The sequence below is a fragment of the Odontomachus brunneus genome, unplaced genomic scaffold (assembly GCF_010583005.1).
Source record: "Odontomachus brunneus isolate Ranch 3 - 2012 unplaced genomic scaffold, Obru_v1 Obru_scaffold_132, whole genome shotgun sequence".
In the NCBI taxonomy this organism is placed as follows: Eukaryota; Metazoa; Arthropoda; class Insecta; order Hymenoptera; family Formicidae; genus Odontomachus; species Odontomachus brunneus.
The window spans coordinates 114,071-141,679 of NW_022639582.1; the positions used below are offsets into that span (position 1 = coordinate 114,071).

General features: G+C 43.5%; 1 protein-coding gene and 1 long non-coding RNA gene across 2 annotated transcripts in view; one reads left to right on the forward strand and one right to left on the reverse strand.

Moving 5' to 3' along the window:
• LOC116850047 overlaps positions 1–21,009 on the forward strand; it is a 56,556-nt gene extending 35,547 nt beyond the window's left edge. Inside the window, exon 3 of the long non-coding RNA XR_004379249.1 lies at positions 20,881–21,009. This is a non-coding gene — a long non-coding RNA (uncharacterized LOC116850047). The remainder of the gene's footprint in view (positions 1–20,880) is intronic.
• Positions 1–27,609, reverse strand: part of LOC116850045 (leishmanolysin-like peptidase) — a 158,012-nt gene that overhangs the window by 13,102 nt on the left and 117,301 nt on the right. The window lies entirely within an intron of this gene.

Below are 27,609 nucleotides of genomic sequence, written 5' to 3' on the forward strand. Positions count from 1 at the left end.
TCTCTCTCTCTCTCTCTCTCTCTCTCTCTCTCTCTCTCTCTTTCTCTCTCTCTCTCTCTAACCATTCTTTCTCTGCCGCAAAACGTACTCACAACTAACGTAATAACTAATGTTTTTTAATCTTTTGAAGTACAGGACTTTTAAAATTCGGATTCCAATAAAATATTCATATCGCATATCTAGAATGACAATTCAAGAGATCATTTCTTTTGAAATTAATTTTTTCTATTTTCCTGCTTTTATAGAATAAACATGCAAACTGAAGCGAATACTATGATTAACACAAAAAATCGGTAAAGTGCATCACTATGCACAGGTTTTGCTGCGAGATCATTATGTCTGAACTATGATCTGATTGGTGGAAGAGGTGATCTCACTATGAAATCACTATGCTCTAAAGGATTAAAGAAGAAATTCGGCAGAGGCTGTATACAAAACTTTAACATTTTTTTATACTTTCACGCTTTAGCGATTAAGAATGGTGTTTTTTTTATAAAGATAATACGTAGAGTAACCTCTGTATATATGTAGAGAGATGTGCAGCTTAAGAAGGATATCCGCGACAAAAATTGTATTATACCGTCACGCCGGCTATACAGTAACGCGATTTGAATATCCATTATAGCGACGTATAAGGGAAAAAAGGCCGGCTCTCTTTCGTGGTAATAGCGCGTACATGATCGAGTTCGTTGCACTCGCGCGTATTCTCTATATGGCGGCGCCCGGTCCTTTCGGCACGTCGCCAAAATCGGATATTTCGTTAAAACCGAGGAGAACCGCGCGTCGCTTTTATCTTCGCCCCAGTGCAGATCTCTATTTTTTTTCCATCTCCCTGTTCCGCCATCTAATATGGAGTGGTGGTTTTTGAACATAAGCGCGCCAACGGCAGACGGAGAAGGCGAAATAACGCTAGACAATGAGCGACCCGAAGTAAACTCGGGCGGAACCGCGTTTTAAGTTCTGCGAAATATGCGCATTTGGCCGTGGTAATATGTAATTTTCTCGTCCAGAAAGGGCGCTTTCCCGCGGAAAAGCGTCGGCGGAGCGAAACGAGGAAAAATCTAATTAAAGTGCAGAAAATCAAATACACAGCAGCGCGACGGCGGCCATTCTTTTCCTCGCCGTCGTTGCGTGTTTCGCCGCGTTTTCGCCGCGCGCTTTCAGCAACCGCAGCTCTCGAGGATTAAAGGCGAGAAGGCGACCCAGCCAATCTATAGACAACGGCGCTCACCGTCGAACGATATCGGGAAGCGGAATTGACACGCCCGCGCACACTCGTCCGCGAGTGAATGCTCGAATTACGGCGGCGGAAGATTGAATGTTCGCGGCGCGATGACAACCGCTAATTGCGTATGCAACGTGAGAGCTCGCATTGACACGCGCTACCTTCGACGCTCTCTCGCTCGAATGCAAGATGCCGCTTTGGCGGCACGACTTATGCCAATTGATTTCGCAATCCTGTCCCGGCTACGTTTATTACCCCCGATACGGCACGTACGCAACCGCGATGTAGAGGTGTGCGTACATCCGTCTGTATTCACGATCGAATACGCGCAGCGCGAGCCTTATCTGACGCGGAGACCCGAATACCTATGGCAGTGGTTAAACGTCTACACGTCGTGAAACGGATCAAGCATGTTTCCGCCCTTACGTACGGTAAACATGCATAATGCACGAATGGCACAGACGCGCTAAGCATAATGCGACGGGTAAGCGCGAGCTTAAAGGTAAACGCATGACGCGATTCTTGCCACGACGCTCGTTCCCTCGCCGCTCGCGAGAGGACAGCGCAGCGCGCGGATCTCTCGCCGTGTGGATTTTAATGCGTTACACTCGCGATGCGGCTCGGAGAATATTTCGGAAGACGGATGGATTTAACACATTGTACACGCGGTCTCTCTACGTCGCGATTGCATTAGCCGAATGGTTGTACGGCGACATGAGCGCGAATGTCTGTTCCACGTTCTGCGAGTGCATCTAACGAGAATGAGAGAGAGAGAGAGAGAGAGAGAGAGAGAGAGAGAGAGAGGGAGAGAGAGACCAAGCTGGCTTCTTCTCGTAGCAACGAGAGACGTAATGAGATATAATGGAATAACGCGAAAATAATTTGGCTTTGAAGTCAGGGGACACAGAGGAGGGCGAAATCTCGCGGAAGATCGACGCACGAGACAACAATGGAAGCGGGATTTTTCCTCCTCGCGGAGAGCTTTCGCGAATTTTTAATCGTCTTGTCTGCTCAACTCACGGAGCGCCTCGTAAAAGAGCAAAGAACAGATAGAAACGGCTCTCGTCCGAAAGCGAGAGTTCTTTATGCTCAGTCAACTTTGCCGGGAAGCGTGGGGTTGCCCGTGTTGGTGCAATAATTTGCGTAACAGCCGTGTCTATGTCAAGGCGGGCTAATTAGTCGAGCAGATAGCTGGGCCAACTATAGACACGAAAGAGCCTCGCTCACGTCGAGAATCTATTATGCAAGACATTGTAACCCGCACTAACGAACTAATTTGCTACGCGTCACACAAAGTAGAAGAGGCGTAAAGAGGTGAGTAGGAAAGACGCTCGGGGAAACTGCATCGGGAGTGTACGCGCACCTATCGCAGGTGCAGACAGTTATTAGCTCGACGGAATAAGCTGCCGAGTATAGACCGGCTCGGCGAGTTAAGGGAGATACAGAGAGAATATCCATTTTGGGAAGCATCTATTATTAAGGATAACTGCTGTCTATGCGAGCTATCTCGGATTATATAGCTTTGGACACGGAAATACACGATTCATGCAATTTATGTAGGCATGAAAGTGATCTCTCTTTCATTTTTATCACCCGCGGCGAACTTATCGCAAACTCAAGAGGGCAAAGTGATGTTATAGCCGCCCCACGAAGACTCATCAAATATAGCAGCGATCGTAATGATACGCTTTGCAATAGAATTCATAGCAATTGCAAAGGTACCGCGAGAGTAATTGTCTCGCATTTCTTTTCCACGCAACGCGCGTATTTCCCGGGAGTAGGATCGTCGTCGTGGTAGACTCTTTTTGTTCTTAATGCAAAGACACGTCTGTCGAGTCGTGGTCTGATTTGAGGAACGCGAGCATCGCCCGTCGATCTCTCGCGAACCTCAAAAATGTCGAAATGTAACAAATCCAAACAGAATGCTGTAAATTTAATCCATCCTCCGCGCACATATAAGTTATGATATAATAATTAGTTTGTTCCTCCACAGATCCCGCGTGCTTAACGTTGCATCGCCTGCAAAAATTTTGCGGCACGGTTAACTGCGCTTTGCTCCGCTGCTTAAGGGCTGAATTTCCGGACGCGCGCGTCGCGGCAAATTCGCAGCAAATTGCGTAGCGTGAGCTCTAAATAAATTTCACATCATGGGGCTTTGTAGTCTGACGCGACAGGGAATTTCCGTGTGCGTCTATGGGACGTGCATGGCAGTGTGTACGCGCTCCTAGGGAATGTTACAAGGTATTTCGTGGCAGATGCTCTTTTAGACTAGCTGCACCGTCCCCGTGAGCTTCGAAGTCAAACACGAGATACGGTTCAGTAAACTGACGTGGAAGATCTATACGCAGTTACAACGCTCCGCGTAGTTGGCGGGAGCTCCTTTTTGTCAGTAGCTGATTCGATCTCTTGACCGCTTCGACGTTTGCAAAACGTCTTCCCCCGTAGGAATAACGACTCAATTTAATTAATTTGAAAGTTGAACAGAAAATTATTAAAACGTAGATTCTTCGAGACTTGGTAACATACACGAAATATTTGAAACTCGTAGTCTCGAGTAAGATAACAACCCTAAATATGGGTCATTTAAGTGACGTTAAAACGAACCGTTGATACCAATGTAAGCAACTACGTAGTTTCGAAACAAAATTATTAGACTTTAAATTAGTTTATTCGAAATAATAGAGAAATAATTAGAGATATTTATGCGTAAGTTTACTGAGAAAGAAATACTTGAAAATTTATTTTTGTATGTGTGCGTGGAACAAAAGTTTATTTCGCAAAAATAAATTTTATTTTACAGAAATCGCAAGAATAAACTTTATATCTCACAAAGAAATTTTCAAATACTTTTTTCTCAGTTCCAATTATGGGTCAGCGATATTATGCGCCCGTATAACAAGTCACAAGTCATATCCAATTTTACATTAGTAATGTCTGTATTTATATTATTTTAATTTATATAGAATAATGGTATACGCAACACAACTTACTAGCAGTTTCATAAATCTAAAGTGTCGGTAAAGCAACTGATACCCTAAACTTTTTTTCTTAAATATTAAAACTGTTTAGAATATAATTATAAAAGAATTAAGGAATATAAAGAAACTTGTCTCGTGTGTATTGTCACAATGTGTACTTTTTTAACACATTAATAAAGCAGGCTTGAGTAGTGTTAAGTAACGAAGCAATTGTATGCACTTATATTGCAACGCCTAACATAGGTGTAAGGTATTTCCTGGACGATTTGATCGTGTATTATGTACGTGTCATGTAACTGTTGGACAATGAAAGGCCCACGCGTTCTGTCTGTACGTACATATCTATCCGCTTAATGATCAATCCACTTTAATGTCTAGCAACAATCTGTATCTGACGCGTTAATTGTCTGCCCGTGATTAGCAGTAATGGTGCACCTAGGGACTGTGTTATGCCGGAAAACAACGTATTAATTCTAGAGCAAAACAGCACTGTTGGGACAATTTCACGGGCAATGATCTCGAAAAGCGAGAGACGTTTCTACGATAGACGACTATACTTATTTCTCTCTCTCCCTTGCTCTCTCTCTCTTTTTATGAACAAGATACTTGATAATAATCGCGCGAGATCCTTTAACCATTGAGAAGGCCGTGGGCGGCTATAAAAAGTAAAGCATGGCCTCAATACCGGGCCAGACAAAATTCTTTATCACCGCAAACACGAGCTCAGCCGTACGAAATTTATGGGATTTCCGATGTAATGTATGGTACCGTTATAGTCAAGCGTATGCTCCATGTGTGTGTGTGTATACATATAGTATATCGTGTAGGCGTCGTTCATAGCGTATATTAAACCACCACTCGACAACCTGGCCGCCACCTCCACCTCCTTCGACCTGGCACGATGTGATCTACACGTGGCAATATTGCACCACATGCCGTGAATTCTCTCAAAGCCATTTCGCCTAATCGAGACGGCGTACCATGCGCCGCTCGTGCTTACGAAGTGGCCTCGTATCTAGTGACCATTAAAAGGCTGATGACGGGATGGGGTGATGTTTGAATAGTCAATATCGCAGCGCGGCAAATGAAAGTGGTACGGGAGAAATTCGTAAGATAATCATCAAGAAGGATAACGTGGGCGTTGTACAATTTAACTGGGTTCCGCGTATCCTTTTGCGTGTGACACGTGACGCGCGAAGTACGCGTCCGCTTTGCGCACGTCACGTTCGGGCAACCTCGTTTCTCTGCCATTCGCGCGAAAACCTTTCATTTTTCTCGCGTATCGAACTGTAAGTCGTCCAATTTTGGATTCATCGCGTCACGGAACACCTTCACAATTGAATCTGCCGATTTACGTGTCAACGGACTATTAATGGAAAATCGAAAATCCCTAAATATTACAATGTACGTCATGAGTTTCATCTCGTTCCAGACAACCGTTTCGGCATACGGGAGACTGCAGAAATACGAGAGCGAAAGCGTAAGTGGTAGTGTGTGTGTGTGTGTGTATGCGTGTGTGTGATTCTTCTGTGCTACCTAGACGACGTCTTAAATGACCTATAAACCCTGTTTCACTGTATGTGCATGCCACGGCCTACAACGGAGACCATAATCGAGAGTATATTTCTCTTGATCTATTTCGAGGAAAATTAAGAAGAGATATATTAAGAAGAATATTATAGAAGAATATTAATAAAAGATATTAAAAAGAATATCTATTCTCAAAGTCACGCTTGTCGTTTTACCGCATGTTCAATACAACACATAGTTGCGTATCAACAATAACAAATAACAGATTGTGCGATGTGTGGCTCGAAATGGAGATTTCTAAATTTGTCACGCGTGCTGCCTGACGTTGATAAAATTAACTCTGCTGCGAAGTGCCGGCTCGAGATAAAGAGATTGCGAAATTTTAATATGTATAATCCCAGCAGCAGTACGAAAACGACGCGTTTTAATCCGGACGAACGCGTACAATAATTCAATTTTCTGTACAAAGTAGTAATTTCCATACTACGGAAATATTGGGCTCTCTCTCTCTCTCTCTCTCTCTCTCTCTCTCTCTCTCTCTCTCTCTCTCTCTTGTTATATAAACTGTGTCCTTTCGACCTTGGCCAAATCCTATAATTCATCGATTGTATAGGACCATAATCCTCTTATTAATTCGCCGACGGCGTTGTAGGTTGGGTTAAAGCGTGGCCTAGGTCAATCCAGGACCCCTCGGATTGACAAAGATTACGTCAGCGAACGTGAGCTGCTATCTTTGCGTCGTTGATAAATCAATCGTCAGAACGGGGCGAGATGCGCCGGTTTATTAATGAATGACATTAGTCGAGCGATCCGTCAGCGAATATTTATCAAGCAAGCGTGACAATCGCGCGCGGATCGGGACGAGCGATGCGAAAACGAACGAATTCGTAATGCCGACAGTGATTAATGCTAGGACGCGCGATCGATCGCCCCCGTATTATTAAGCGGACCGCGGGGGAAAAAAAAATCACCTGAGGCACGATGACAGCGTGACCAGAGCGGTCAGATAACCTTGACGACGTGTTCTATTTTAAGTTGGAGAGTTAATCAAATGTTAGAGATAGCGCCATAAATCCCTCTCTGGGTAGCGCGGAAAACAAAATTTACGGTCCTACGTAGATCGATCGCCTGTCTCGAGACCAAATGGAGTCTGAAATTCTTCCGCGGCCGAACCAAAAAACAAGATTTACGGTAATTGGATTTTGTAATTCCATCGCGCCCGCGGCTCGAAACTAACCGAAATCTAAAATTCCTGCCGCGGCCTGGATGAACCAGATTTACCGTAATCGGCTCCCCTGATTCTTGCACTCCGGTGATTCGAGAACGGTGCGTAATGACGCTTGTTTCCTTGTGGGAGCAAAGTGACATTCCCGCTTGAACGATTCATCGTAAGACAATAATGAAATGATATTTTAAATAATTACGTGCAAAAAGAGTCGTGCGAATAAGAGAAAAACATTCGCGAGATATTTCTGCTATCAAATACATATAAATTACTGTACGCAGTGGCGTAGCTAGAAAAAAGTTTCGAGAGGAGCTGTACTTTTTATTTTTGACGAACAAAAAAAGATCATTCGAAAAAATTTTTCTCACACTTAGCGTAACCCAGAAAATTAATTTCGGGGGAGCTATAGCCCCTTCAGCCCTCCCCCCTGGCTACGCCACTGACTGTATGATAACGTTAAACAGAGATGCCGGAGTTAATCGCAAACAGACATGCTAATCAACAATTTTCGTGCCTTGAACATGTGGAACACGTCGTTTGCCTTGAACATGTGGAACACGTCGTTTGCTCAGCGGCTAAGAGAGAGGCGTAATCGGCAAAAACTTGAAATTCATACAAAACTGCGTATCAAGAGCACAATTGGAAATATATCGGCGATCGCCGATAGAACCACGTTTGGTTCCCTGATCTTTCAAATCCGCGGCGATCCTCCTGCTCACCGAATCCTGCTAGCGCGTCTCCTCGAGTTCGCGATGCATCTCCGATATTACGAGTTCCTCGCCCGTCCGATTCGCGGCTCGCTGACGCTGTTTATACCATGAATTATGTAAGAGCGCTTCATGACCCAACGGAGAAACGATAAAGAAGCTCTACGACCGCATTATTTCAGAGTTCGCGATGAGATGCACTTTCGCGAGGCAGTCTTGCGTTACATTGAACGGGCAAAGCCCACCTGCATCCCGCGACGCGGTTATCAACATATTTGATCCCAAAATCTTCGAGACGCGACTCACTTCGATTCCGAACTGTCGTATTTCCATGAGTATTGAGCGACTAGATATCGCAGAAAAGTCCATGTAATGTACACGTGCAAGTGTCAAATTAACCCGGGACTTTCGTTAAGTGAATTTTCTAGACGCTGTCGATATCATAAGCTCGATAATTGAAGGTGTTCTTGATATTAACGATATAGACGGTAATAATGAAAATGGCGTGTCGTCGAATAAACTTTTTATCAGGACATTAGAGCAAAGGTTAATGTTCCTTGGGGGAGTATTCGCTTCTGCGAATTGATCGTGGTGTCTACATTATTAACTGCGTCCCTGCTGGATATTTTTGCGGAGAATTTACTTTGAAATGTCAGTAATACTTTGAATTTATTATCTAGCATTCCGCTGACTTTAGTGTAGACAGTATATAAAATTTAACTTGTGAAATATCTCCTCCCTATCTCTCTCTTCTTTGTCACCTCTTAGCAAATATATTCATGTACTCTTGCACATACGCATCCTCATAATTACATATACTCTCTAAAATACAATCAGAGTATTCTTCACTGAAATGCTACACTTCTAACTGATAATCCAGTTGTAAGTATATAGCACTGCAATTAGACTATCCCTATTATTGACGCAGTTTGCAAACACAGACAATGGCGTTGTAGGATCGTTATGGAATCGTTAATCCCACGAGCGCGTCGCCACAAATGCAGAAAGTTGGATCTAATACAGCGCATTTGTATGCCACAGATCTCTTGCAGCGAAATTTTACTTCGACTGAGCAAAATCAATAAGATATAAGACGAAGCAGTAAAAAGTGAGAGTGTCGCCGCTGAAAATCAGCGAATACTAACTGAATTTCTCGGTGAAATATCCATTTTATTGATTCAGTAAAAAATATTTTTGCCAATTCATTTTAACATTTCATTGTGTTTTCATGTTCTGATAAAAGTATGAGCGGGAGAGTGTAAAGTAAGACGGGAGAGGATTAAGTAAACAGCTTGCGAAAAGATTGAGAACGAACGAACAGGTATCTTAATACAAACACCGATTAATTATATGGAACAACTTTATACGCGACGTAGTCGCGCGAGCCGATTTCTCGATAATTAGATCTACGGTAACGCGGCAATTAATTGTTTATCAATCTACATTAGAGCTCGCGCAACCGCTTTCTTAAGCACGTGACTTAATATACAATAAATGCACCGGTGGAAAGCGGTATCCCGGGATAAAAGAGACAAGATCGATAAATCAAATACGGTTTTGGGGATTAACAGCACTCGCGTTTATTGCTCAAATGGCGGTACATCGAAAACCTTTTATCGGCACTGTTTATCCCCATTACTGCGAAGGTTAACGCTCCTACAGGATATCGACCTAAGCGCGGATCGACGGGAGATTATAAGGTCACGTCGCTCGTAGCGCGCCCGAAATTTGCACAAGTACGTAATTCCCGGCCGATTGATCGCGGCTGATTACGATCACGCGAAAGCAACATCGCGTGGTGTCGTCCATGTGTCCAACGTGCACGCAATAGTGCGTGCGTGGAGCTCCGTGAGCGCACGCGAGCACGTGTTTACATTCACAGTATAACGCTCGCGTAGTACGCGTGCGGGATATTCAAACACCGAGAAGAAGAAAATCGTATTGTTTTCACGGCTATTTTGTACTCTTGCGATATCGGTGTTAACGATACAAATCTGTCAAGGTAAAACAATGATTTTGCTCGCTTATCGGTCGTCTCGACAAATCTATTTTATTTGCGTTAGTGTTGAAATCGATCCCCGTATATAGAAATTTTTGTGTTGAATTTTTACCCGTGTGCCAATTTTACGTACTGTCGTTTATTATTTTTCCGTGCAGAGTTCATCTTTATTTCCAAATGTTAAAACAGCACAATTCATACATACATGTACATTGTCGGTGATATATTTTGTATGCAAAATATACAGATAAATTGTATTATTTATCGACATATTTGCCTTGTCAAATTGATAAAGTTAATTGATAAAGTTAATTGAAGTAGAATTAAATTAATACAAAAATTAGAGCGGGCAAATTATAACATGTGAAATGTATTGAAATGAACGCAGAATTCCTTGCAGTGCAGAGAGATATCTCGCGTTGATACGAACGAAATACGAATTTTTGCGACTCGTAATTTTTGCAATCTCCCGTTGCGATTGCAATTTCGCACTTGCGATCGTAATTACGGCCGAGGTAAACGTTGAACGCCAGCACGAGCGGCGCATTACGTTTTCTCGAACGCATTGCTCGTTTTGTGAGATGACTGAGAGAAAGATTGCATGTTTCTAAACGACAGGACAATAACAGAGTAACGATCGCGTTTCGCCATTAGCCTTACTCCTACTCACATTTCCGCTATTCCGCTCTTCTTGCTCCTACTGAGCGGACGAGGCCTCGACTTGCATGGCGCAAAGCGTGGCAATCGATGCTCAGGCACGTCCGCCGGACCCAAACCACCCCAATCTGGCTGGCAGTCGCCAGCCCTGACCAAACAACAGTCTCCAGGTCCCGTATAAATTAAAGCAATTTGCATGTCACGCGCGCTCACGGGTTCCAGACACGAAATTTGGCGCGATAGAAACGGCCAAGACCGAATGTCGTTAGTCGAACAATCTAACCATTTCTGCCACCCGTCCGCTCGCGCTCGGTTGGTCCCGCGCGCACGCACCAAGATATCGCTCGAAATTCCCGGCCACGAGAGTGGCAGCATATGGAAATGGAGATTGAATGCACGATGAATTATATACGCGAACTCTTCGCTCTGTTTATACAAATTCACCGTGCAGCCGTAGATAATATCATCCATTGAATGTCGACGTCTAACCACCGTCACGGCACACGATATTACATGACGATTCTCTTTTCAAGACACATCCATTATTTTCCGCGACTATGGAAAAGTAGTAACTCTTCATGTTACACTCAGCATAAATGATGAAAGACGAACGGAGTCAAATATCGTGACGAACATCACGTTCGTACTGTAATTCTATGCGACTTAACTGACGTATTTCGCTCAAACAACAAGTCCTAGCAACTACGAAATGAAATGAATTCATTCGATATATAATCGTTGCACTCTCGTGGCTTCCTCTCCTTTAACCGACATCTATCCTGCGCTGTCTCAGTCCGTTTTACCGTATTGGGCTTTGCCTCTGTGTACATTAATTCTCTGTCCATGCACGTCGTATCTGTTAATAATGTCACAGGCCGATCTCTGACCTCTCCCTACCTCGCACCCTCGGTCCCTGACACCAACGACGCTCTCAGGGCGGCGCCCAGGCCTGAAACAGCCCTGCGGGCCTCGCGGACTCTGTTACCTTCCATTATGCACGCCGGTCGATTCTCCTCGAGCGATTTAACATGCATTAACTTGTAAACTCGCGACTTGCCGTGTACTCGATAATGCAGCCGCCACCGCCGCCGTCGCCGCGGTGAGGACGCCTTTTACGAGGCGCAGGTCCTACCACTCTCCCCCTCCCGCATCCGACACCCTTCGCCCGCCAACGTCCCATCTGCCATCGCCCAGCGACTGCCGGAGCTTTTGATAATACATTATTAATGAGCCGCGCGGAGTGCCACCGCTAGTCTCTCGATTCTTTCGAATTCGGAATTCCAGCCCCACCGAAGAACGGGAATAATATTTAAATAATTATCGTACCGGCGCATGAATTGTACGCGACTGAAGAAACGCCCGTGATTCTGCTTCCGGATGAGTATTCATGACGAACGCTCGTCGTGATTAAAAAGATGCTGCTCCACGAAAAACGAACGCATACGGGTTCGCGCGTCTCGTTCGAGGATTCTGATATTTTCCGGCAACGCGCGTAGCAGTCGTGGAAAATATGAAAATATATTTTATTTAATATAATAATAATATAGAATTCTCTTTCTACCTCTTTCTCCCTCCCCTCTCTCTCTCTCTCTCTCTCTCTCGAAAACAAAACTCGGCGCTATCAAATGAAAAAATTTCATCGGAAATCGGCCGTAGTAAAGAGTATCGGAGATTTGTGCAGTTTTGCTATCGATACAAAGCACGGAGCGATGCGTATTATGTGCCAATACCTATCATTCCTCACAATAAAATGAAACCGGGACATGAATTTGCGATAAACAGTGCATCCGCAGTGCATCAGTGTATTATTTATACCTGTGCGCGCACGCGAATATCTGGTACTACGGAATAGCACGCATTGTAAAATTTCGGAATCGTCATTTTCCACTTTTAAAAGCGCTTGAGCGGCCTATCACACGTTACCAATATCCTGCAGACGAATTACCTGAAATACTTTTTTCTCTTTTTTCGGTTTTTTTTTTAATTCGCCGAGCTTTGCGAATATAAATGTTTCGCATAACAGCCTCTATAAATCTCAGCGGGACTTTATGAAGCAGACATTTTTTACAGCGAGCACAGGCGACATAAAGCAATCGCGGTCTCTTTGCGACAGAAAAAAAGGGAGAAAGAGAAAAAAAGATGGGTGAACGCGGACACACAAACGTAAAAATCGCATAAAAATATATTCAGTTAAATTCCGCACAACCGCGTTAACGACTCTTGTCGCTCTTCACGATGAGATTGAAAAAGTTACCGCGTCCCCGAGCGCTGAACGACAGAATAGTTGAGAGGGATGGTAATCGACAGCTCGGACAGGACGCAATTCGAACATTTGGAAAGTAGACGTGGAAGGAGGCCGGAGAGTGGCGGCGGGCGAAAGTACGCGCAGAGAGGACGGTACGGGGGTGAAATGGTGGTGTGACGGGGTGAGGTGAGGTGAGGCAAGATGAGGTGAGGCAAGGTGAGGTGAAGGGAGACGAGGCGATGCAGCGGTTGCATAAGCGAGCGCCGGTGTGGGTGACCATTCAAATGGGAGCCTCTCCTGTCCCACCTCGTTTCCCTTTTCCCCTCGCACGGCCATTCCCTTCCCGTTTCAAGTGGTCAGCCCTCGGCAATCGTTCGGTGCGGCGGACTAGCGCGCGACTCGCAATCTGTCCCTCGTCGAAAATCACCGCGGAAACAAAGTAAAAGCTCCCTCCGGAACGTCGCACTATAGAATTCCTAATCGAAACTACGAGCCGTGGCCCGCGGGCTACGTGCCCGGAGAACCGAGGGCAGATAATCGATTCCCGTTACCGATTCCCGCGCAAAATCGAAAGGCGTAAGGCGACCGACTACGGCAACGTATACACGAGCACCGTTCAATCGTAAGCGACGCGATCAAATACACAAGTAGAAAGAGGGGCCTCTTCCTAGTCAGTGACTGGTCAGGAGTTTTGCTTTTTGGCTAGTCTCTGGCCGACGCTTTTCCTTCGCCAGTAATTGAACGGTAAAAAAAACTAGTCAGTTTCTGGCCAATTTATAGCCAATTCTTTACCAGATTTTAATCAAGCTTCTTTTTGTACAAAATTCTGTCAAATAGTTTTCACTCGCATTCGATTCTATACATTGTAATATATTATATTTTATTATTTGACATATAAAAAATATAACATGAAATTCATGTTCTGAAAGATAGAATCTTTTCACGTGCAAATTCATTGGTTGTAGCTTTATCTTCAGTTACCATTTTTTTTCCTGGCCAGTATTTGCTTGCCCAACTTCTGGATAGTTACTGTCTAATAAATCTTAATCAATAAAAACTAGCCATTTTCTGTTAGTGACCAAGTTTTACCCGAAAATTTTTCTAATTGGGACATTTCAGTAGCAGTTCGCGGGTTCTTGAAATGAAACGACATCAGCAATGATCATAGATAGGAGCGACAAGGTTGTAAAATGTTCGTATCCTTATCGTGCAAAATATTGCGCACGAAAGAGAGAGACAAGGAGAGACAGAGACAAGTGCCTCTTGACTCAATCGATTAGAATTCACTGGAGCTTAAGGAGAAGTGAAACGGCTTGTCAAGACATCGTGGTCGCAAATAGCGATTCTATATTTGGCGGCTCGAAAATTTCGAACAAGTAGCCGGTGACGAGAGTCGTCGAAGGAATCGCTCTCGCAAGATAACAGCCGCGACCTCGAGCGCTCTGAACGAGGGCCATCGGCGGCTCGCAGCCGCAAAACTATTTTCCGATAACGACCGACACTCGCCCGGTAGGGTACATTTGTTCCAGGCTCGCACCCTGATTGCGCGGGACGCCCGTTTTCCCCGGATGCATATTTTATCCCGCTGACAGATTTATTGCCGGCATGGTTATCCGGCCGCGCCAGCTTTCTTCCTCGATTTTATTGTTTTTATTTCGTATACCTCGAGGATCGTGTACCTTCGATTGTCACTGCCATGCGGCAGCCGGACGCGAGTAGGTACATTATCAAACTGCTCGATGATGAATAGTTCGATGTCGCATTACGCTTCGTGAAACGAGAGATTAATTTTGTGGAAATGTGCAATGGCGATTTATGGCGTGACGAACGTCGAGAATATCGAGTATGTTCCCGTGCGTAAATAAAACAATTTTTCGACGAAGGATTTTCGCACAGCGGAATTCGACTAGAAATGTATCCCATTGTCCTGATTGACTCCAATCAGTTATCTGTTTTGCATAAAGTGATATTATCGGGTTCTATTGATAAAGTCTTAAGATTTAATGAAGTCCTAATTATTAATAATCCTTATTATTAATAAGATGCCGATAGTTATGCAGCTTTACATGATTTATCAGGACTTGATAATATCACTTTAAACGATGACTTTGGATCAACCTGATCAGAACCAAAATGGGGTATATTTCTAGTCGGGAAGAAAATTACTGTTGGCCATAAACAGATTGTTTTACGGACAATGGGATGGTTAAGCTCTTCAGATGACTTCAAATTACTGCGCGATTCCCCCTCAAGAGTCTTTCTTTTTTTAAATAAGGGGATATCTAGATTTATTTTTTCTTTGTTGCTACTTTCTTCGAAAAATAGAATACAAAATATATTTAACAGAAAGATTTGAAAAATGGCATATAAGGAGCAAGCACGGATGCTTAGTGCTATTAGATATTAATACTACTTTTTTAATATTAATATAATAGTGGCAGGATAATATGTCCAACATGTTAAACGCACGTATCGAAATTTCTTCGATCATCGTACGCGGCGAATCAACCTTCCATACTTAGACCGATCTTTGTGTCCCAAATTTTTATATATAAAAATTTAATTAATATAAATTTATATAAAAATTTAGGACTCAAGGATCGGTCTAAGTATGGAAGGTTGATTCGCCGCGTACGATGGTCGAAAAAATTTCGATACATGCATTTGACATGCTGGACATATTATCCTCCCACTATCATATTAATATTAAAAAAGTAGTATTAATATCTAATAGCACTAAGACATCCGTGCTTGTTCCTTATATGCCATTTTTCAAATCTGTTATTTAAAAGGAGCTTTCTACAATTTCGGTTTATCTTAAAATATATTTAATTTGTATTTGCTGAGTCAGAAAATATAATGATTTGATTAAGTGAATCAAAAGAGGAATTTAATATTTTATCGCGAAGCTTTTTTTTTAGTGCCGTTTACGAAATTTTCGGTTAACTTAATAATCATCCTGTGATCTCCGCGCAGTACTATTTTTTCTTTTATTTTTTATTTTTACTTTTCTTCATTCATGCGGTTGTAGATGGCATTTATCAAATATTTTCCCCATTTATAAAAAAAAGCACGAAACAAGGAGATCCTAATGAGAAACCCATTTAATGATTCCCTATAATCCCCAAGTTTGTGTTCTGGAATGCCAGAGTTGTACAATTTACCGTCGCGAACTGTCGCGAGTATTATGATGCATGGTTGTACGAGGATTTCATACGCGTTTCCATGTTTTTCTCAACTTTTCCGCATCATCTCAACGTAGATATATTATTTCGTGACGGAAGTTATCTTTCTCGCGCGTTTCCCCGCACTCGAAATCGATGGCGCTCTGTGCCGGCACAAACTTTTCTCTATATCGACTTGTTTAAATATAAATGCACAAATGAAACGCTGGACGGGGGGTCAACAAATTTAATTCTTTTCCCGACAGTTACTTCTGCTATATGACCCAGATTTCGGCTACGTTCGCGTGTTACCCACAGGCGGTCGCAGTTTCATAACGTATATTGGCTATTGTGAAAAGTGCACAAAGTGCGGGTGTATAGGTTTGCACGGATAAAACCCTAAATTCCGACCAAGCCGTCGAATCGATTTCGATGGAATTTCAATGGAATCCTGCGGGAAGTAGTTTTCGCTTTAATTACTTAGTACAAAAAAATAGTACTGCGCGGAGATCACAGGATGATTATTAAGTTAACTCAAAAATTTCGTAAACGACACTAAAAAAAAAAGAGAACATCAACTCGAAACGATTTCATACTTTGTGAAACTCCGCGCACGTATTGCATATAAATATTGCTGTTATTTTTAAAGTTAGCTGTTTCAAAAGTGCCACTATTTAACACTATGCACGAAATAATACTCGTTTCACAACTAAAACATTTATCTACCCAGTTACGTGAAATTTTCTCTTTCTCTAGCTAATGTCAGCTTGAAAATTAACAATTGCGCTAAGCAAAAAGAAGGCAAACACTTTTGGAGCGGCAGTGTGTTAGGATGGCGTCGCGACAAAATAAGGCCAGGCGAGACGCGGGAGTTCGAAATTGTCTCCCCTAAAATACAAGTATAAGAAACAACAAAGTATTTCCCAGTTCCAGTTACAAAGGTGTTAGCAGTTCGAACTTTAGGCGAACGGAGCCGGGCTAGTCGTAATGCTTGCACGTATGCCTCCCTCCTCTTCGCCCTTCTACTATTGCAAAACTCCTTTCCAATCACCCGGACAGCACCACGTACGATCCTTACGTGCAGCGATCTGCCGACCGCCCTGCGCACGTGCGAGCCAACCCCGAATACGGTGTGTCCCGGTTCATCGAACGTGGAAAGGATACGAGATGGTAAAATCACGAGACTATGTGCGCCCAATAACGAGCATTTTTCGCGGCAAAACCGCCGTGTGATCTGAACGCGTCGGACAAAGTTACGTAAAACTACAATTGCGGAACAGTTAATCCGCGTCGCAGAAAAATGTGTACTTCGCGAGGAAGAGACAGAGGGAGTGAGAGAAGGAGAGAGCGAGACGGCCAGTTTTTGCCGTCCGGCGGTAAATGCCGCGCGCGAGAGAAAAACCGAAATTAAATTTGAACGCGAGATTAATAATCTGGAACGCGCGGCATTACTTCGAGTTATCAACTGTCTTGCCCGAGCGAGAAAATTACTCCGAATGGCAAAAAGCGCAATTTAACGACGTAACCTCTCGCGCGAGAAACGCGCCGCGTGTTCACCCCGCGCGGCGTTTAAAATAGTTCCACCAAGTTCCACAAGATATTTCGAGCGCACACGGCGCTTGGCACATCGTAAATTAGATTCCGCTCGTTCACGCACGCGAGTATTGATTATAGAGGTGAGTCCCGGCACACTCAAGCCCGCACTTCGGTTTGCCCAAACACACCCTTCGCGTTACTACGTTCCGGCCACTCCCGCGACCACAAGAACATTACGTCTTTCATCCCCACAAAGCGTCGTGATTGCTCTATGCATCGTGTTTACCGCGTGTCGTGGATCGCGAGATTAACTTACGAGGTGCGACCGAGGTGCGTTACTTCCAGACTGCAAATAATCACCGCGCGTTCTTGTTGCGGAACACGTTCGTCCCACCCACGTTCAGCGTTTCGTTCGCAGTCGTGTTTCACTTCTTTGTCGTGTCGCGAAAGGTGAAAGAAAAAAAAAAAAAGAGAGAAAAGAAAAATTAAATGCGAAACCCTGCAAAATCGTAGATACGTGAGTCGTGTAGAAAAAATATCTAAGAAACAAAAAATATTTATTCGATAACTATTTTACACACTAATAACATATTTACTTATACTAATATAAAATACTAATATAAAATATCTTTTACGTAAGAAAATATATATTCGCTGAAAACTTTGGCTTCCCTCACGAAACCAGTTGAATTCCATTTAAATGAAAAAAGAAAAATTTGATTTGAATAAATACGTTATTAGTACCTATCAAATGAGTATTTTTTCTTTTGTTTCTTAGATATCTTGTCTCTCTCACAGTGACAATGATAAACGCCGTGATTCGATTCGACATGTTTGCGAGCTCACGACGTATTCCATTGTGCGCTGCCTCTCCTCGAGGGATTACGGGATATCGATGTCATCTCTTATCGTGGGTCTTGGGGTTCCTTTGGAAATCTAACGGAAATAGTTAATAGAGACGAGTACTCTTGTGCGTATTCCCACTGTCTTTTCCGCGCTACGTTTGACAGTTAAAAATATCGCTCACACGATACTTTTTAGAACTTTGGCGCGATAAGCGCGTCGCGCCTATAAAGCGGATCTGCCTTAAAACTTCGCTTAAACGCCGTTGAATGCAAAAGCACGCCGGCATTTCGCGCGATACACGCAACCGGGTTTATGCACTTTCGCCGATGGTATTATCCGACGGGCAGCGCGAGCTCTGCCCACACACACACATACACACACACACACAGCGTAGCCAGCCGGGAAACGCTGAAGCGCGATTGCGCGAAATTGGTGCGACAAATTAAATTTTTTTCATCCTTACTACGATGTCCGCGTCCGTTCACGAGAAAGAAAGAGAAGCTGGATCCAGAGGGGGAGAGGGCGAGCGAGTCGCGCGGGAGAATGCATGCGCGTGATTGGCGAGAAAGTGAATTACGGTCGCGGGGAGAGTCCGGCGTGTTTTATCGCTTGTTGGACCGAAATTGGGAAGGGTGCCCCGTATAAATTCACCTTCGATGGCGGCATTATTTGACATCGGCGTAATATGTGGGAATATGGCGGCGAGCCGCAGGTACGGAATGACGTCGCCCCGGCGGAAAAAGTTAGGAACGAGCGCGAGGGCGGCTTTTTATCCGTTCGTATTACGACGCTTGGGCCACGGAGGAAACGGTGGGTAAATCGAATCTCAGCTTTCGCGGACCCTCTTCTCTCCCGTCCGCCGCCGTTCCTCTGGTCTCCCGTAGCCGCGGCAACGAGGAGCGAAACGGCAAAGCCGGCTTTAATTACTTTTCGCAAAACAAAAAAAAAGAAATAGAAAAAAAAGAAGGTAAAAAAGGTGGAGGATACGCTTTAGGTCACGAAGATTGAATTTTAACGCGCCACGCCGACAAGAGGATCCGCAAACCCCCGGACTTGAATTCCAAACCACGGCGGGGCACTTTGCTGCCCGCGATTAGACGCAAGCCGCAAACCGCTTTAATATAAAAGCATAGCGAAAATGGGAGGATGGGGGAAGATCCTGCGGTGATGTACGAGTCGCAATTATATCTCGTGCGTCTCAGAAATTTCTGAAATTATTGAAATTCGCGTCTCAGGAATTACTGAAATTATCGAAATTTCTGAAATTATTGAAATTCGCTCGTTACATATAACGAATCGATTTGGACGTGATTTGCTCGAAATATCGACGGGCGATTTCACGCGGAGCGTATGCAACGGAGCATTTCAAACGCTAACCGTTAAAAATATAATCTGAGCGCAGAGCAGAGCGAAACGTCACGTCGATGTGTGTCTAAGGGAATTAAAATTTTAAATCTCCGCGCGTGCGTGGACGAAGGAGGGAAGAGGAGGACGGAGCGGCGACACTGTTCCCCTTTTCTCTTGTCTTTTTTTCCGCTTCCGGTTTTTTACTCTCAACACACGACCGACAGTTTAGACCACCGAGCTCACGTGATCCACTGAAATTATTTCCTATGATGCAACGTCATCCGAGAGATAAAAACAAATTGCATGAGCGGCGCGCGAGGGCGCTTTTGATATATTCCCATCCGCGCCTTGCACGGTTCATCGATGCGAGTGCAACGAAAGGTTCCATCCCGCGCCCATCCCTAGCAGACAAATGTAACGCATGAATGACACCGCTGAGAACTAGTGGCTCGTAAAGTATCTACGTCACACGACGTATACGTGACGTGCGAGGTAAACGTTTCCAGGTCTCTAGAGGTCCGCCCAGATCGAAACTCGGGAGTGGCGCAGCCACTCCGCCATCGGGGGACTGTTTATCAATCAAGTTAAGCAAATACCGTACACGTAACGTAGCGTATTGCGGCACCGTTACGTCTGAAGCACGTCCGTATGTGCTTGGCCGGGCTACATCGCGGTCCATTCAGTGCAAAATTCAGCGCGTGGCACAATGCGGAAATCTTGAGCGTTATTTCCGCGCTGACGCCGAGCTTCGCGCGAGTGAATTTTTTATGAAGCGCAATTCGCAACGTGTCTGACAAAAATCACAGGAGACTGCGCAAGTTTGCTCTGCAGAAAATTAACAGCACGCGCGATTTCTCGTCTTCTCGGCGTGTGCATAATTTATAAGTAAGCGCCAAGTCGTTTTCTATTTTCGTCGATTTCCATTACTCCTCGCGAGTCGAAATTTTAGCCCTATAACTGGAATCTGAACTTTCCGCCGTTTATATATTCTGAAGGATCTGAAGGAATGTATGTGTGATATACACATGGAAACTGAAATCCTAGTTAGAATCTCTAAATGGCACAGAAAATGCGTAAAATGCCACTTATAGGTTTTAAAAAGAGAATACAGAATACTATTAATAATAGTAGGTTAAATAGAATGAATGAATGAATAGAATGACAATTTGAGATAGACTGTAATATCGAGTTCGAAAGTAAAATTAAAATCTCGACTCAGATCGAATCGATAAATTTATGCGTGCAGTATGCATAAATTTATGCTCAGCACGCCGGATTAATCTTTTTAATAATATTATTAACCGAAATTTTAATTTCGGTTTAATTTTACTTTCGACCTCGATAATCCATTTAACTTCTATTGTGTCAAACCTATCACGTTTATCGATGTAACTAACCAGTGTACTTGCTTTTTGTTTCAGATCTGACGGAGCTTGTGGCCACACAGTGGGCGCGGTTCCCCGAGAGGTGGTGCAGTTCCGGTGGATGCGGATGCTGACCCAGAGGATCCGGTTCGAGCCGAAGTAGATTCGGGCAGGATCGCCACGAAGGTAGGTTTGTTCTAACTTTTACCGTACACTCGCATTGAAACGATCGAAAATTAGTGCACAGCTCTACCAGCAAAATTTCTTGGATTACCATGATCGCAAAAGGTTATCACACGCTATTGTTCACGCGTATTTTTCCCGTTGATTTATTGACTCACATATCATCATATCTAATCGACGGGGTGATGATTTTTCCAGATCTGTAGCGAAATGCGGCCGATCCTGAGTTCCCGGTATATCGGTGAGTCAGAAGAATGATCACGAAAAGTGATTTGAAGGGTGATGAAGTTTTCAGGTGATGGGTATTTTTATATAATATTTTTAAGAACAATGCGATTTACTTAGCTGTAGTTCTTTGCATGTACACTAAGAGAAAGAAATGACGAATCTCACCACAAATTATAATCATCTTCAGCACCAGTCATATTTTCTTTTATTGTTCTAGCAAAACGAAACAACAGTAGCGATATGCACATAAAATTAAAATCGATAAAGTTATAGTAGCATTCTCTTCCTACAGAAATGATTTTCTCGATTATAATTATTTCACTATAAAATTACACACAATATCAATCATTTTTCTCTTAGTGTAGGGTTTTGCATGTATATATATTTGTATATTGCTATTAAAAATACACTGTTCGATACAATCGGAGGCTCGCTTTAAATAATCGCTTTAAACACCATATTATTCGACAGAAAGAGACACAAAGGCAGACATCGATTTTTAGTCTTTTTTTTTTATTTATTTATTATAATTTATTATAATTGTTTTGAATGGTTCAAAAATAGCGTTTCAATATAGCGCTTCAGAATTGCGCCACGACTCGCGATTAGCCACTTTGCTTGCGATTTAAGTTTCTTAAATGCTTCTCACGTGGCGAGTAATAATAAAAAACTAATATTTTCGCGAAATAGGAACGTCGCTTTTTTATTAAGTATAAACGTCCACGAAACGGAATGTCTTCTCTTTTTCAGTCGAAATTTGTCCAAAGAACCGTGATTTTCTATTCGTAATTTTTTTGCACGCGATTTGCAGATATATTCTCGAAACACACTGTTCTTTGTCGCGTACTTTTCGTTTAATCATCAGATCGTTCTTTAAATCGTTAAATGCGTAAATTGTCAATTTGTTGGACGTTTCCATTAAATGGTGAATCCACGAAAATTATCATGATCGCGAGAGTAGTGTAGCGAGGTGGATCGGACATTGCGACATGGATCAAAGACTGGACATTGTGAAGGCTGGATGCTGAGCACCTGAACATGGCCGGTTAGACCGAGGGATTTCAACGTACATTGGTGAGCGTGCCATTCAAACGCTCACAAAGAGATATTACGTAGTGCATGCAGTGTTTACATGTAAATCGCATTGTTTGTCAATAAGATACTTTCAACGCGCGAAGGTTGTATATTTCGAGAGCGCCGCATAATTTAAGAGGCTTAGAGACCGCGCATTTGCATAGCGTGTCTACATTGAGAAAAGAAAGTGGTTGAGCTAGCTTGCTTGAACGAACAAAATTTGTTCAAGCGAACGTTTGGTCGATTCAACGAATTATATGTTGCTGTGACAAGTTGTCAATTGATTCAATGATTCAATTTATTGTTGCACACGAATGCATAAATTTGTTCAATATTTAGAGTATTTCTTCGAGGACGGGGGTAACCGTCGATCTAGTCGATTCAACCACTTCTTTTTCTCGGTGTAGCCGAGATAAAGAATAAAACATAGACTACTTTGCTGCACCTGCATAACCCGAGTTTAGTATTCGATCGATATTGTTGCGTTCCTTCGCAACGGAATACTTGATCGAAATTCATCGAACAGATGTGCGCGATAAATCAAGCCCACCTCCTGCTTCTCCCTTAAGATCTCCACATCATGCAAGCCGTACGTGATATACATCGCAATTATTATACATTTATCACCGATATGTACGTGGCGACAACACAGTAGCGAATTTTGTTTAATTCACTTCCGCTGAATTTCACCCCAGAAATTACATCGGTAATACACAAACGCCCATCATGCGAGCGTGAAATTATAACAACTGTAATCCGTTACGGCCGACGAGTTACGCAAAGGGATTTAATTGCAGTCCCCCTATCGATATTCCCGTCCTCCGACTAATATTTACGGTAATTTGACATGGTTGCGAGCGGTTTTTGGAAATGCGCAAATATTACGTTTCAAAGGAACGGCAGGCCGTCATTTCGCTGAGGCCGGAATGATACAGCCACGTGTTGTCACCTTGTGCCGAGTCACTCGAATCTACATTCCTATTTTCCCTTTTCGCCGTTCTTTCTACATCGGGTCTCCGTCTCCTTTCGACCCGCTCCTTCCGATCCCGCAATATTCATGATAAATGAGCACGCGCAGGCGGCGCATTTGTATGAAACGCGCCCAAATCGCATTTGGTCGCGGCAGCACTCGGGGCTTTACCAAGGCGCATAAATGTGTATGAAGCTTTACAGGCACAAACGGAGGCGCGTAATCGCCAGCCGTGGTACGGTAGGTTCGAGGTAACCAAAAGGGAAAACCATTCCGATGGAAATAAAGTCTAGATCGACCGCGGGACAGGGCGGGAAAAGGTGGACGAACTCAAAACGCGTTCTCGCCGTAGTAAATCTTTCCGCGAGTGGGCCATTGTGTCTTTAATTATCGTGTCTCGTCTCGCAGCTCCCCGCCAAGGTGGTCCTCTCTCTCTCTTTTTCTCTCTCTCTCTCTCTCTCTCTCTCTCTCTCTCTCTCTCTCTCTCGCGGCAACATTGTTAATAAAAGCTTTCTTTAACAGCGGGCGCGCGCGCGTACATAAGTCGCTATCGAGGATGCAAATAAGTTTAGGTAAATATGTAAATATATTCCGACCCGTGAGACGTACTTGCGACACGGTGGGGAGTTTTGACCGCGGTATATACGTATATACACACGCCGCATACCCGGCCAAACCGCCGAGAACTTTGCCGACACACAAAAGCGTGAAAATTATTCGTCTTCGAGACGATAAAATTACGGCGTGTCAACGAACGCGCGGAGAGAGAAACTCCGGACTCGACAAACGCGGAGCTTAATGCGCGGCCGCCGCCGGTGATGTACGGTTTTCGCAATGCTATCGTGAAGGATGCCGAGTTAAAGGTTCCTCGTGGCGGGACGAGCTTTACGACTTTCTCAAACGTTTCTCACCGTTTCCTCCTAAGGGATTTCAGCTCGCTCTCTCCCCGCCCATCTTGCATTCGCCGAATAAATTCGCCCGGACTCGCACGCGGACTCAAACGGACTTCTCTCTCCGCCCTCCTCACGTTCCCGTTAATTAGTTTGACATTCGCGTCACGCGATGCCGCCCGTTAACCTCTCGTAACAATGGACACGTGCTCGAGACTCGGTCACGCGGTTGCGCTGGGCAGGTTACGAAACTCGAGGAAAATCGAAAAGTCGAGAGCCGCGAGCCTTAGCCGAAAGTTTTCGAGGGAAAGAGAAATTCCAAGCGCAGGAGGGAGGTTATAGGAGGTAGTAGCCGATGCTTGCGAATCTTCCGCGAGGCTTATCGGTTTCAGACGCTTTCGTGGGGAGACTCGTTCGCCGATACAGGATCAAGAACGCCTTAAACTTCGAAACCGCGAATCCTTCTCACTTCCCCGAGAAGTAACTCCGCCTCGTCGGAATCAGCAATAGGGTTTTTAATCGCGGAATTCGATTTACTCCACTTCACACTCTTTCCCCTTCCTTCCTTAAACTTGATACTTTTGCAGCAAGGAGCGAAGTTTAATTGAGGAATTCGGTTACATTAGAAACGCTCATTTTGTATCGCTGTCTATAATCTTTCACGTATCCTTTGCGGTCAACACAAATTGCTCACGTAAGCTCGCGTAAGATAGAATGATTGTTGAGTGAATGATAACTTCGCGGAAAAGAAGATTTGATTGGATTGACCAAATTTCGGGTGAAATATGAACAAAGCAGGAATTCCGGTTGAAATTATGAGGGACTCTGGAAATTTCAACCGGGATTTTCTGACAAAGAAATGTTTGGTATTTCTAACTATAATGTGGTCTACAATCATATAGAGAAAGAAAATACTTTAATAAAGAAATGCTTTAAATTATAGTCAAGAAAAAATAATTTTTTAAATTAAATTCTGCTATAATGTTAGATAATCTTATATGCATGTTACTATTATCATTATTTTCTTATTAGAACAAACAGGAAATATAGTCGGGGCCAAAAATAATTTCGGTTGGCTCAGCCATTTTTTCTTCGTTTTTTGTACGTGAGAGATAAATAACTGAATATCGCAAAGTATATATGTCGTTTATATGAGTTCTTTATCATCCACAATTTCTTTGTTGATTCCGGCCAGTCACGTGTATAATGATCGAATTCATCTTTATGCTTTGTAGAAGCACGCGTTAAATTGCACACATCTACGTGACTCGTGTCCACGCGGATGTTCTGCTCCACATACTTCAATCGCTAAAAACACTAAGAAATTTGCAAGTCAAATACGCACGGTTTTACGATCGCTCCTGTACGTTGGCCGACGTAGGACACAGATAGCCATCCAAATTCCGTCTATGAAATTGCACGGGAGGCTAATTCGGCACGCTATGCGCGCACACGCCCCTGCGCTACTTCGCCGTAAAAGTCTCACTCGTGCGCGCGCGTAAACAGACGAATGCTTTTCGTTGTATGTTAACGTTCCGGCCGGTGCTATCTGCAGACGAGCGCGGCAAAGTGCCGGCTTTGCACATCAGTAATTTTCGCGCGAACGAAGAACTTCGGGCGCTTTCCGCAACGCGACGATACGTGACTAGACACGGTCTTCTTCGTCGTCTCGGTTTGGTCACTTCGCACCCGCCGTGGAAGAATAGAAGCAAGCGAATAGAACGAGCGTTGTGCCGGACGGCGAAATAAAATTCCGCTGAATTTAAGGAAACGTAAAGCCGGACGAGTGTAAACCCCCGTGTGTAAACAGATTCGTGTTGCCGGACGGAAATACAGAGAATTAATTGTGACGCGGAATGCGCGAGCTCAAAAAAATACGTGACTTAATTCAACAGAATTGCAATGAAAATAACGGCTTTCGCGTAATATCTCTCTCATTGAGTGGCGCTGATGTCCATTACGTATGCCGCGCGTTTGACGAAATGACGAAATGAGGTAAAAATCTAGAAAAATATTCCCCACGTATGCAGGCGATATCATCTCCATTCGTTCACTTTCATGTATGCGCGCGAATAGAACGAAAACACACGCAGACGCTGCGTATGACGGAATACACGAATAACGACCGAGAGCTAGGCTCGCTTTCGAAATCGGGAATGCCGCTACTCCCCTTCGCTGTGAAATTAATATTCTCATAAGAACGAAAGCTTCCGGCCCAAAGAGAAGTCCGCATCGCCGATCGCGGCGAGGATTAGCGGGATCGAACGCACACCCTGCGGCAGTTAATGAGCGTGCTAAAAGCGCGATAATAAAAAATGTAAGGGGAGAGCGAGCTAATTGGTTGGCAAGAACGAAAGTATGAGAATAAAAAAGAAAAGAGTGCGAGAGTGTCGCGAGAATGAATATTTGACGGCTGGCCTGTTTCTCGCGCAGCAGAGACGCGACTAGGATAGCCGCGTGATTAGAAATGCATAAGGCAAGAGAAAAGGGACGAATGAGACTACGTAAGCAGCGAGTAATAGCAGCCTCTCATCACATGCTTCTTCTAACATGTAAGAAGCCCCGAGGAACACGTCATTTCGCGCTCGACGACGACGCTCAGATGTGGTCGCCTAATTTCCCGCGACGCTTGAAACAATTTCACCCCTTCCGGTGTATCGCACGGGGAAAAAATTTAACTGCAGCAGAATTTTAACTGCAAGAATTTGTGTATGGTAACTGAATTTCATTGTAACATATGGATATCCAAAAAAATAAATAACTACCAGCAGGAGTACATTTAGCCATAAAACCGATGCAGTAACAACAGTGGCAAATTTTGAGTTACAGCAACAAATACATTTTCAGCAAACCATGATCAGCTGCGGCAGTGAAGTCTTTTTCCTGTATGAGTGCGCGCGTGGTAAACTTGAGTTAAAACGTCATATATCGTAAAATTGGAAAAGTTATAATAGTTTAGGGGAAAATTGCCGAAATTAAAACTTGGTTTTTTAATAAATCTCTTTATTTCCCAACCATTTTTTACGCGTTTGATTTTATTTTAAAGTTAGGAAAAATATTACTTTCTTTTTTTTTCTTTTCAGCTAAAAATTGTTTTTTGTGTTTCTCATTGCTTACACATACACTGAAAAAAAAGTTTGGTAATACTTGCCAAATGCGTTTTACCATATCATTTGATAAATAATGGTAAATGTTACTAATGTTTGGTAATAATTACAAAATTGTTAGTAACATTAACTGTCATATAGTAATATTCACTTCTTATATTTAGTTGATATTATTTCACTAAATGTAGTAATTATAACATAGACTAATTATTACCAGGAATTTTTCTCAGTGTGTATTCTTCATTTTTACCGTTGTTCATATTCAGTAATAATGAAAAAACTGATGAGATGCGATTTAGGATGCCGATATGATTTCGGCAACTCTCTCTTATGT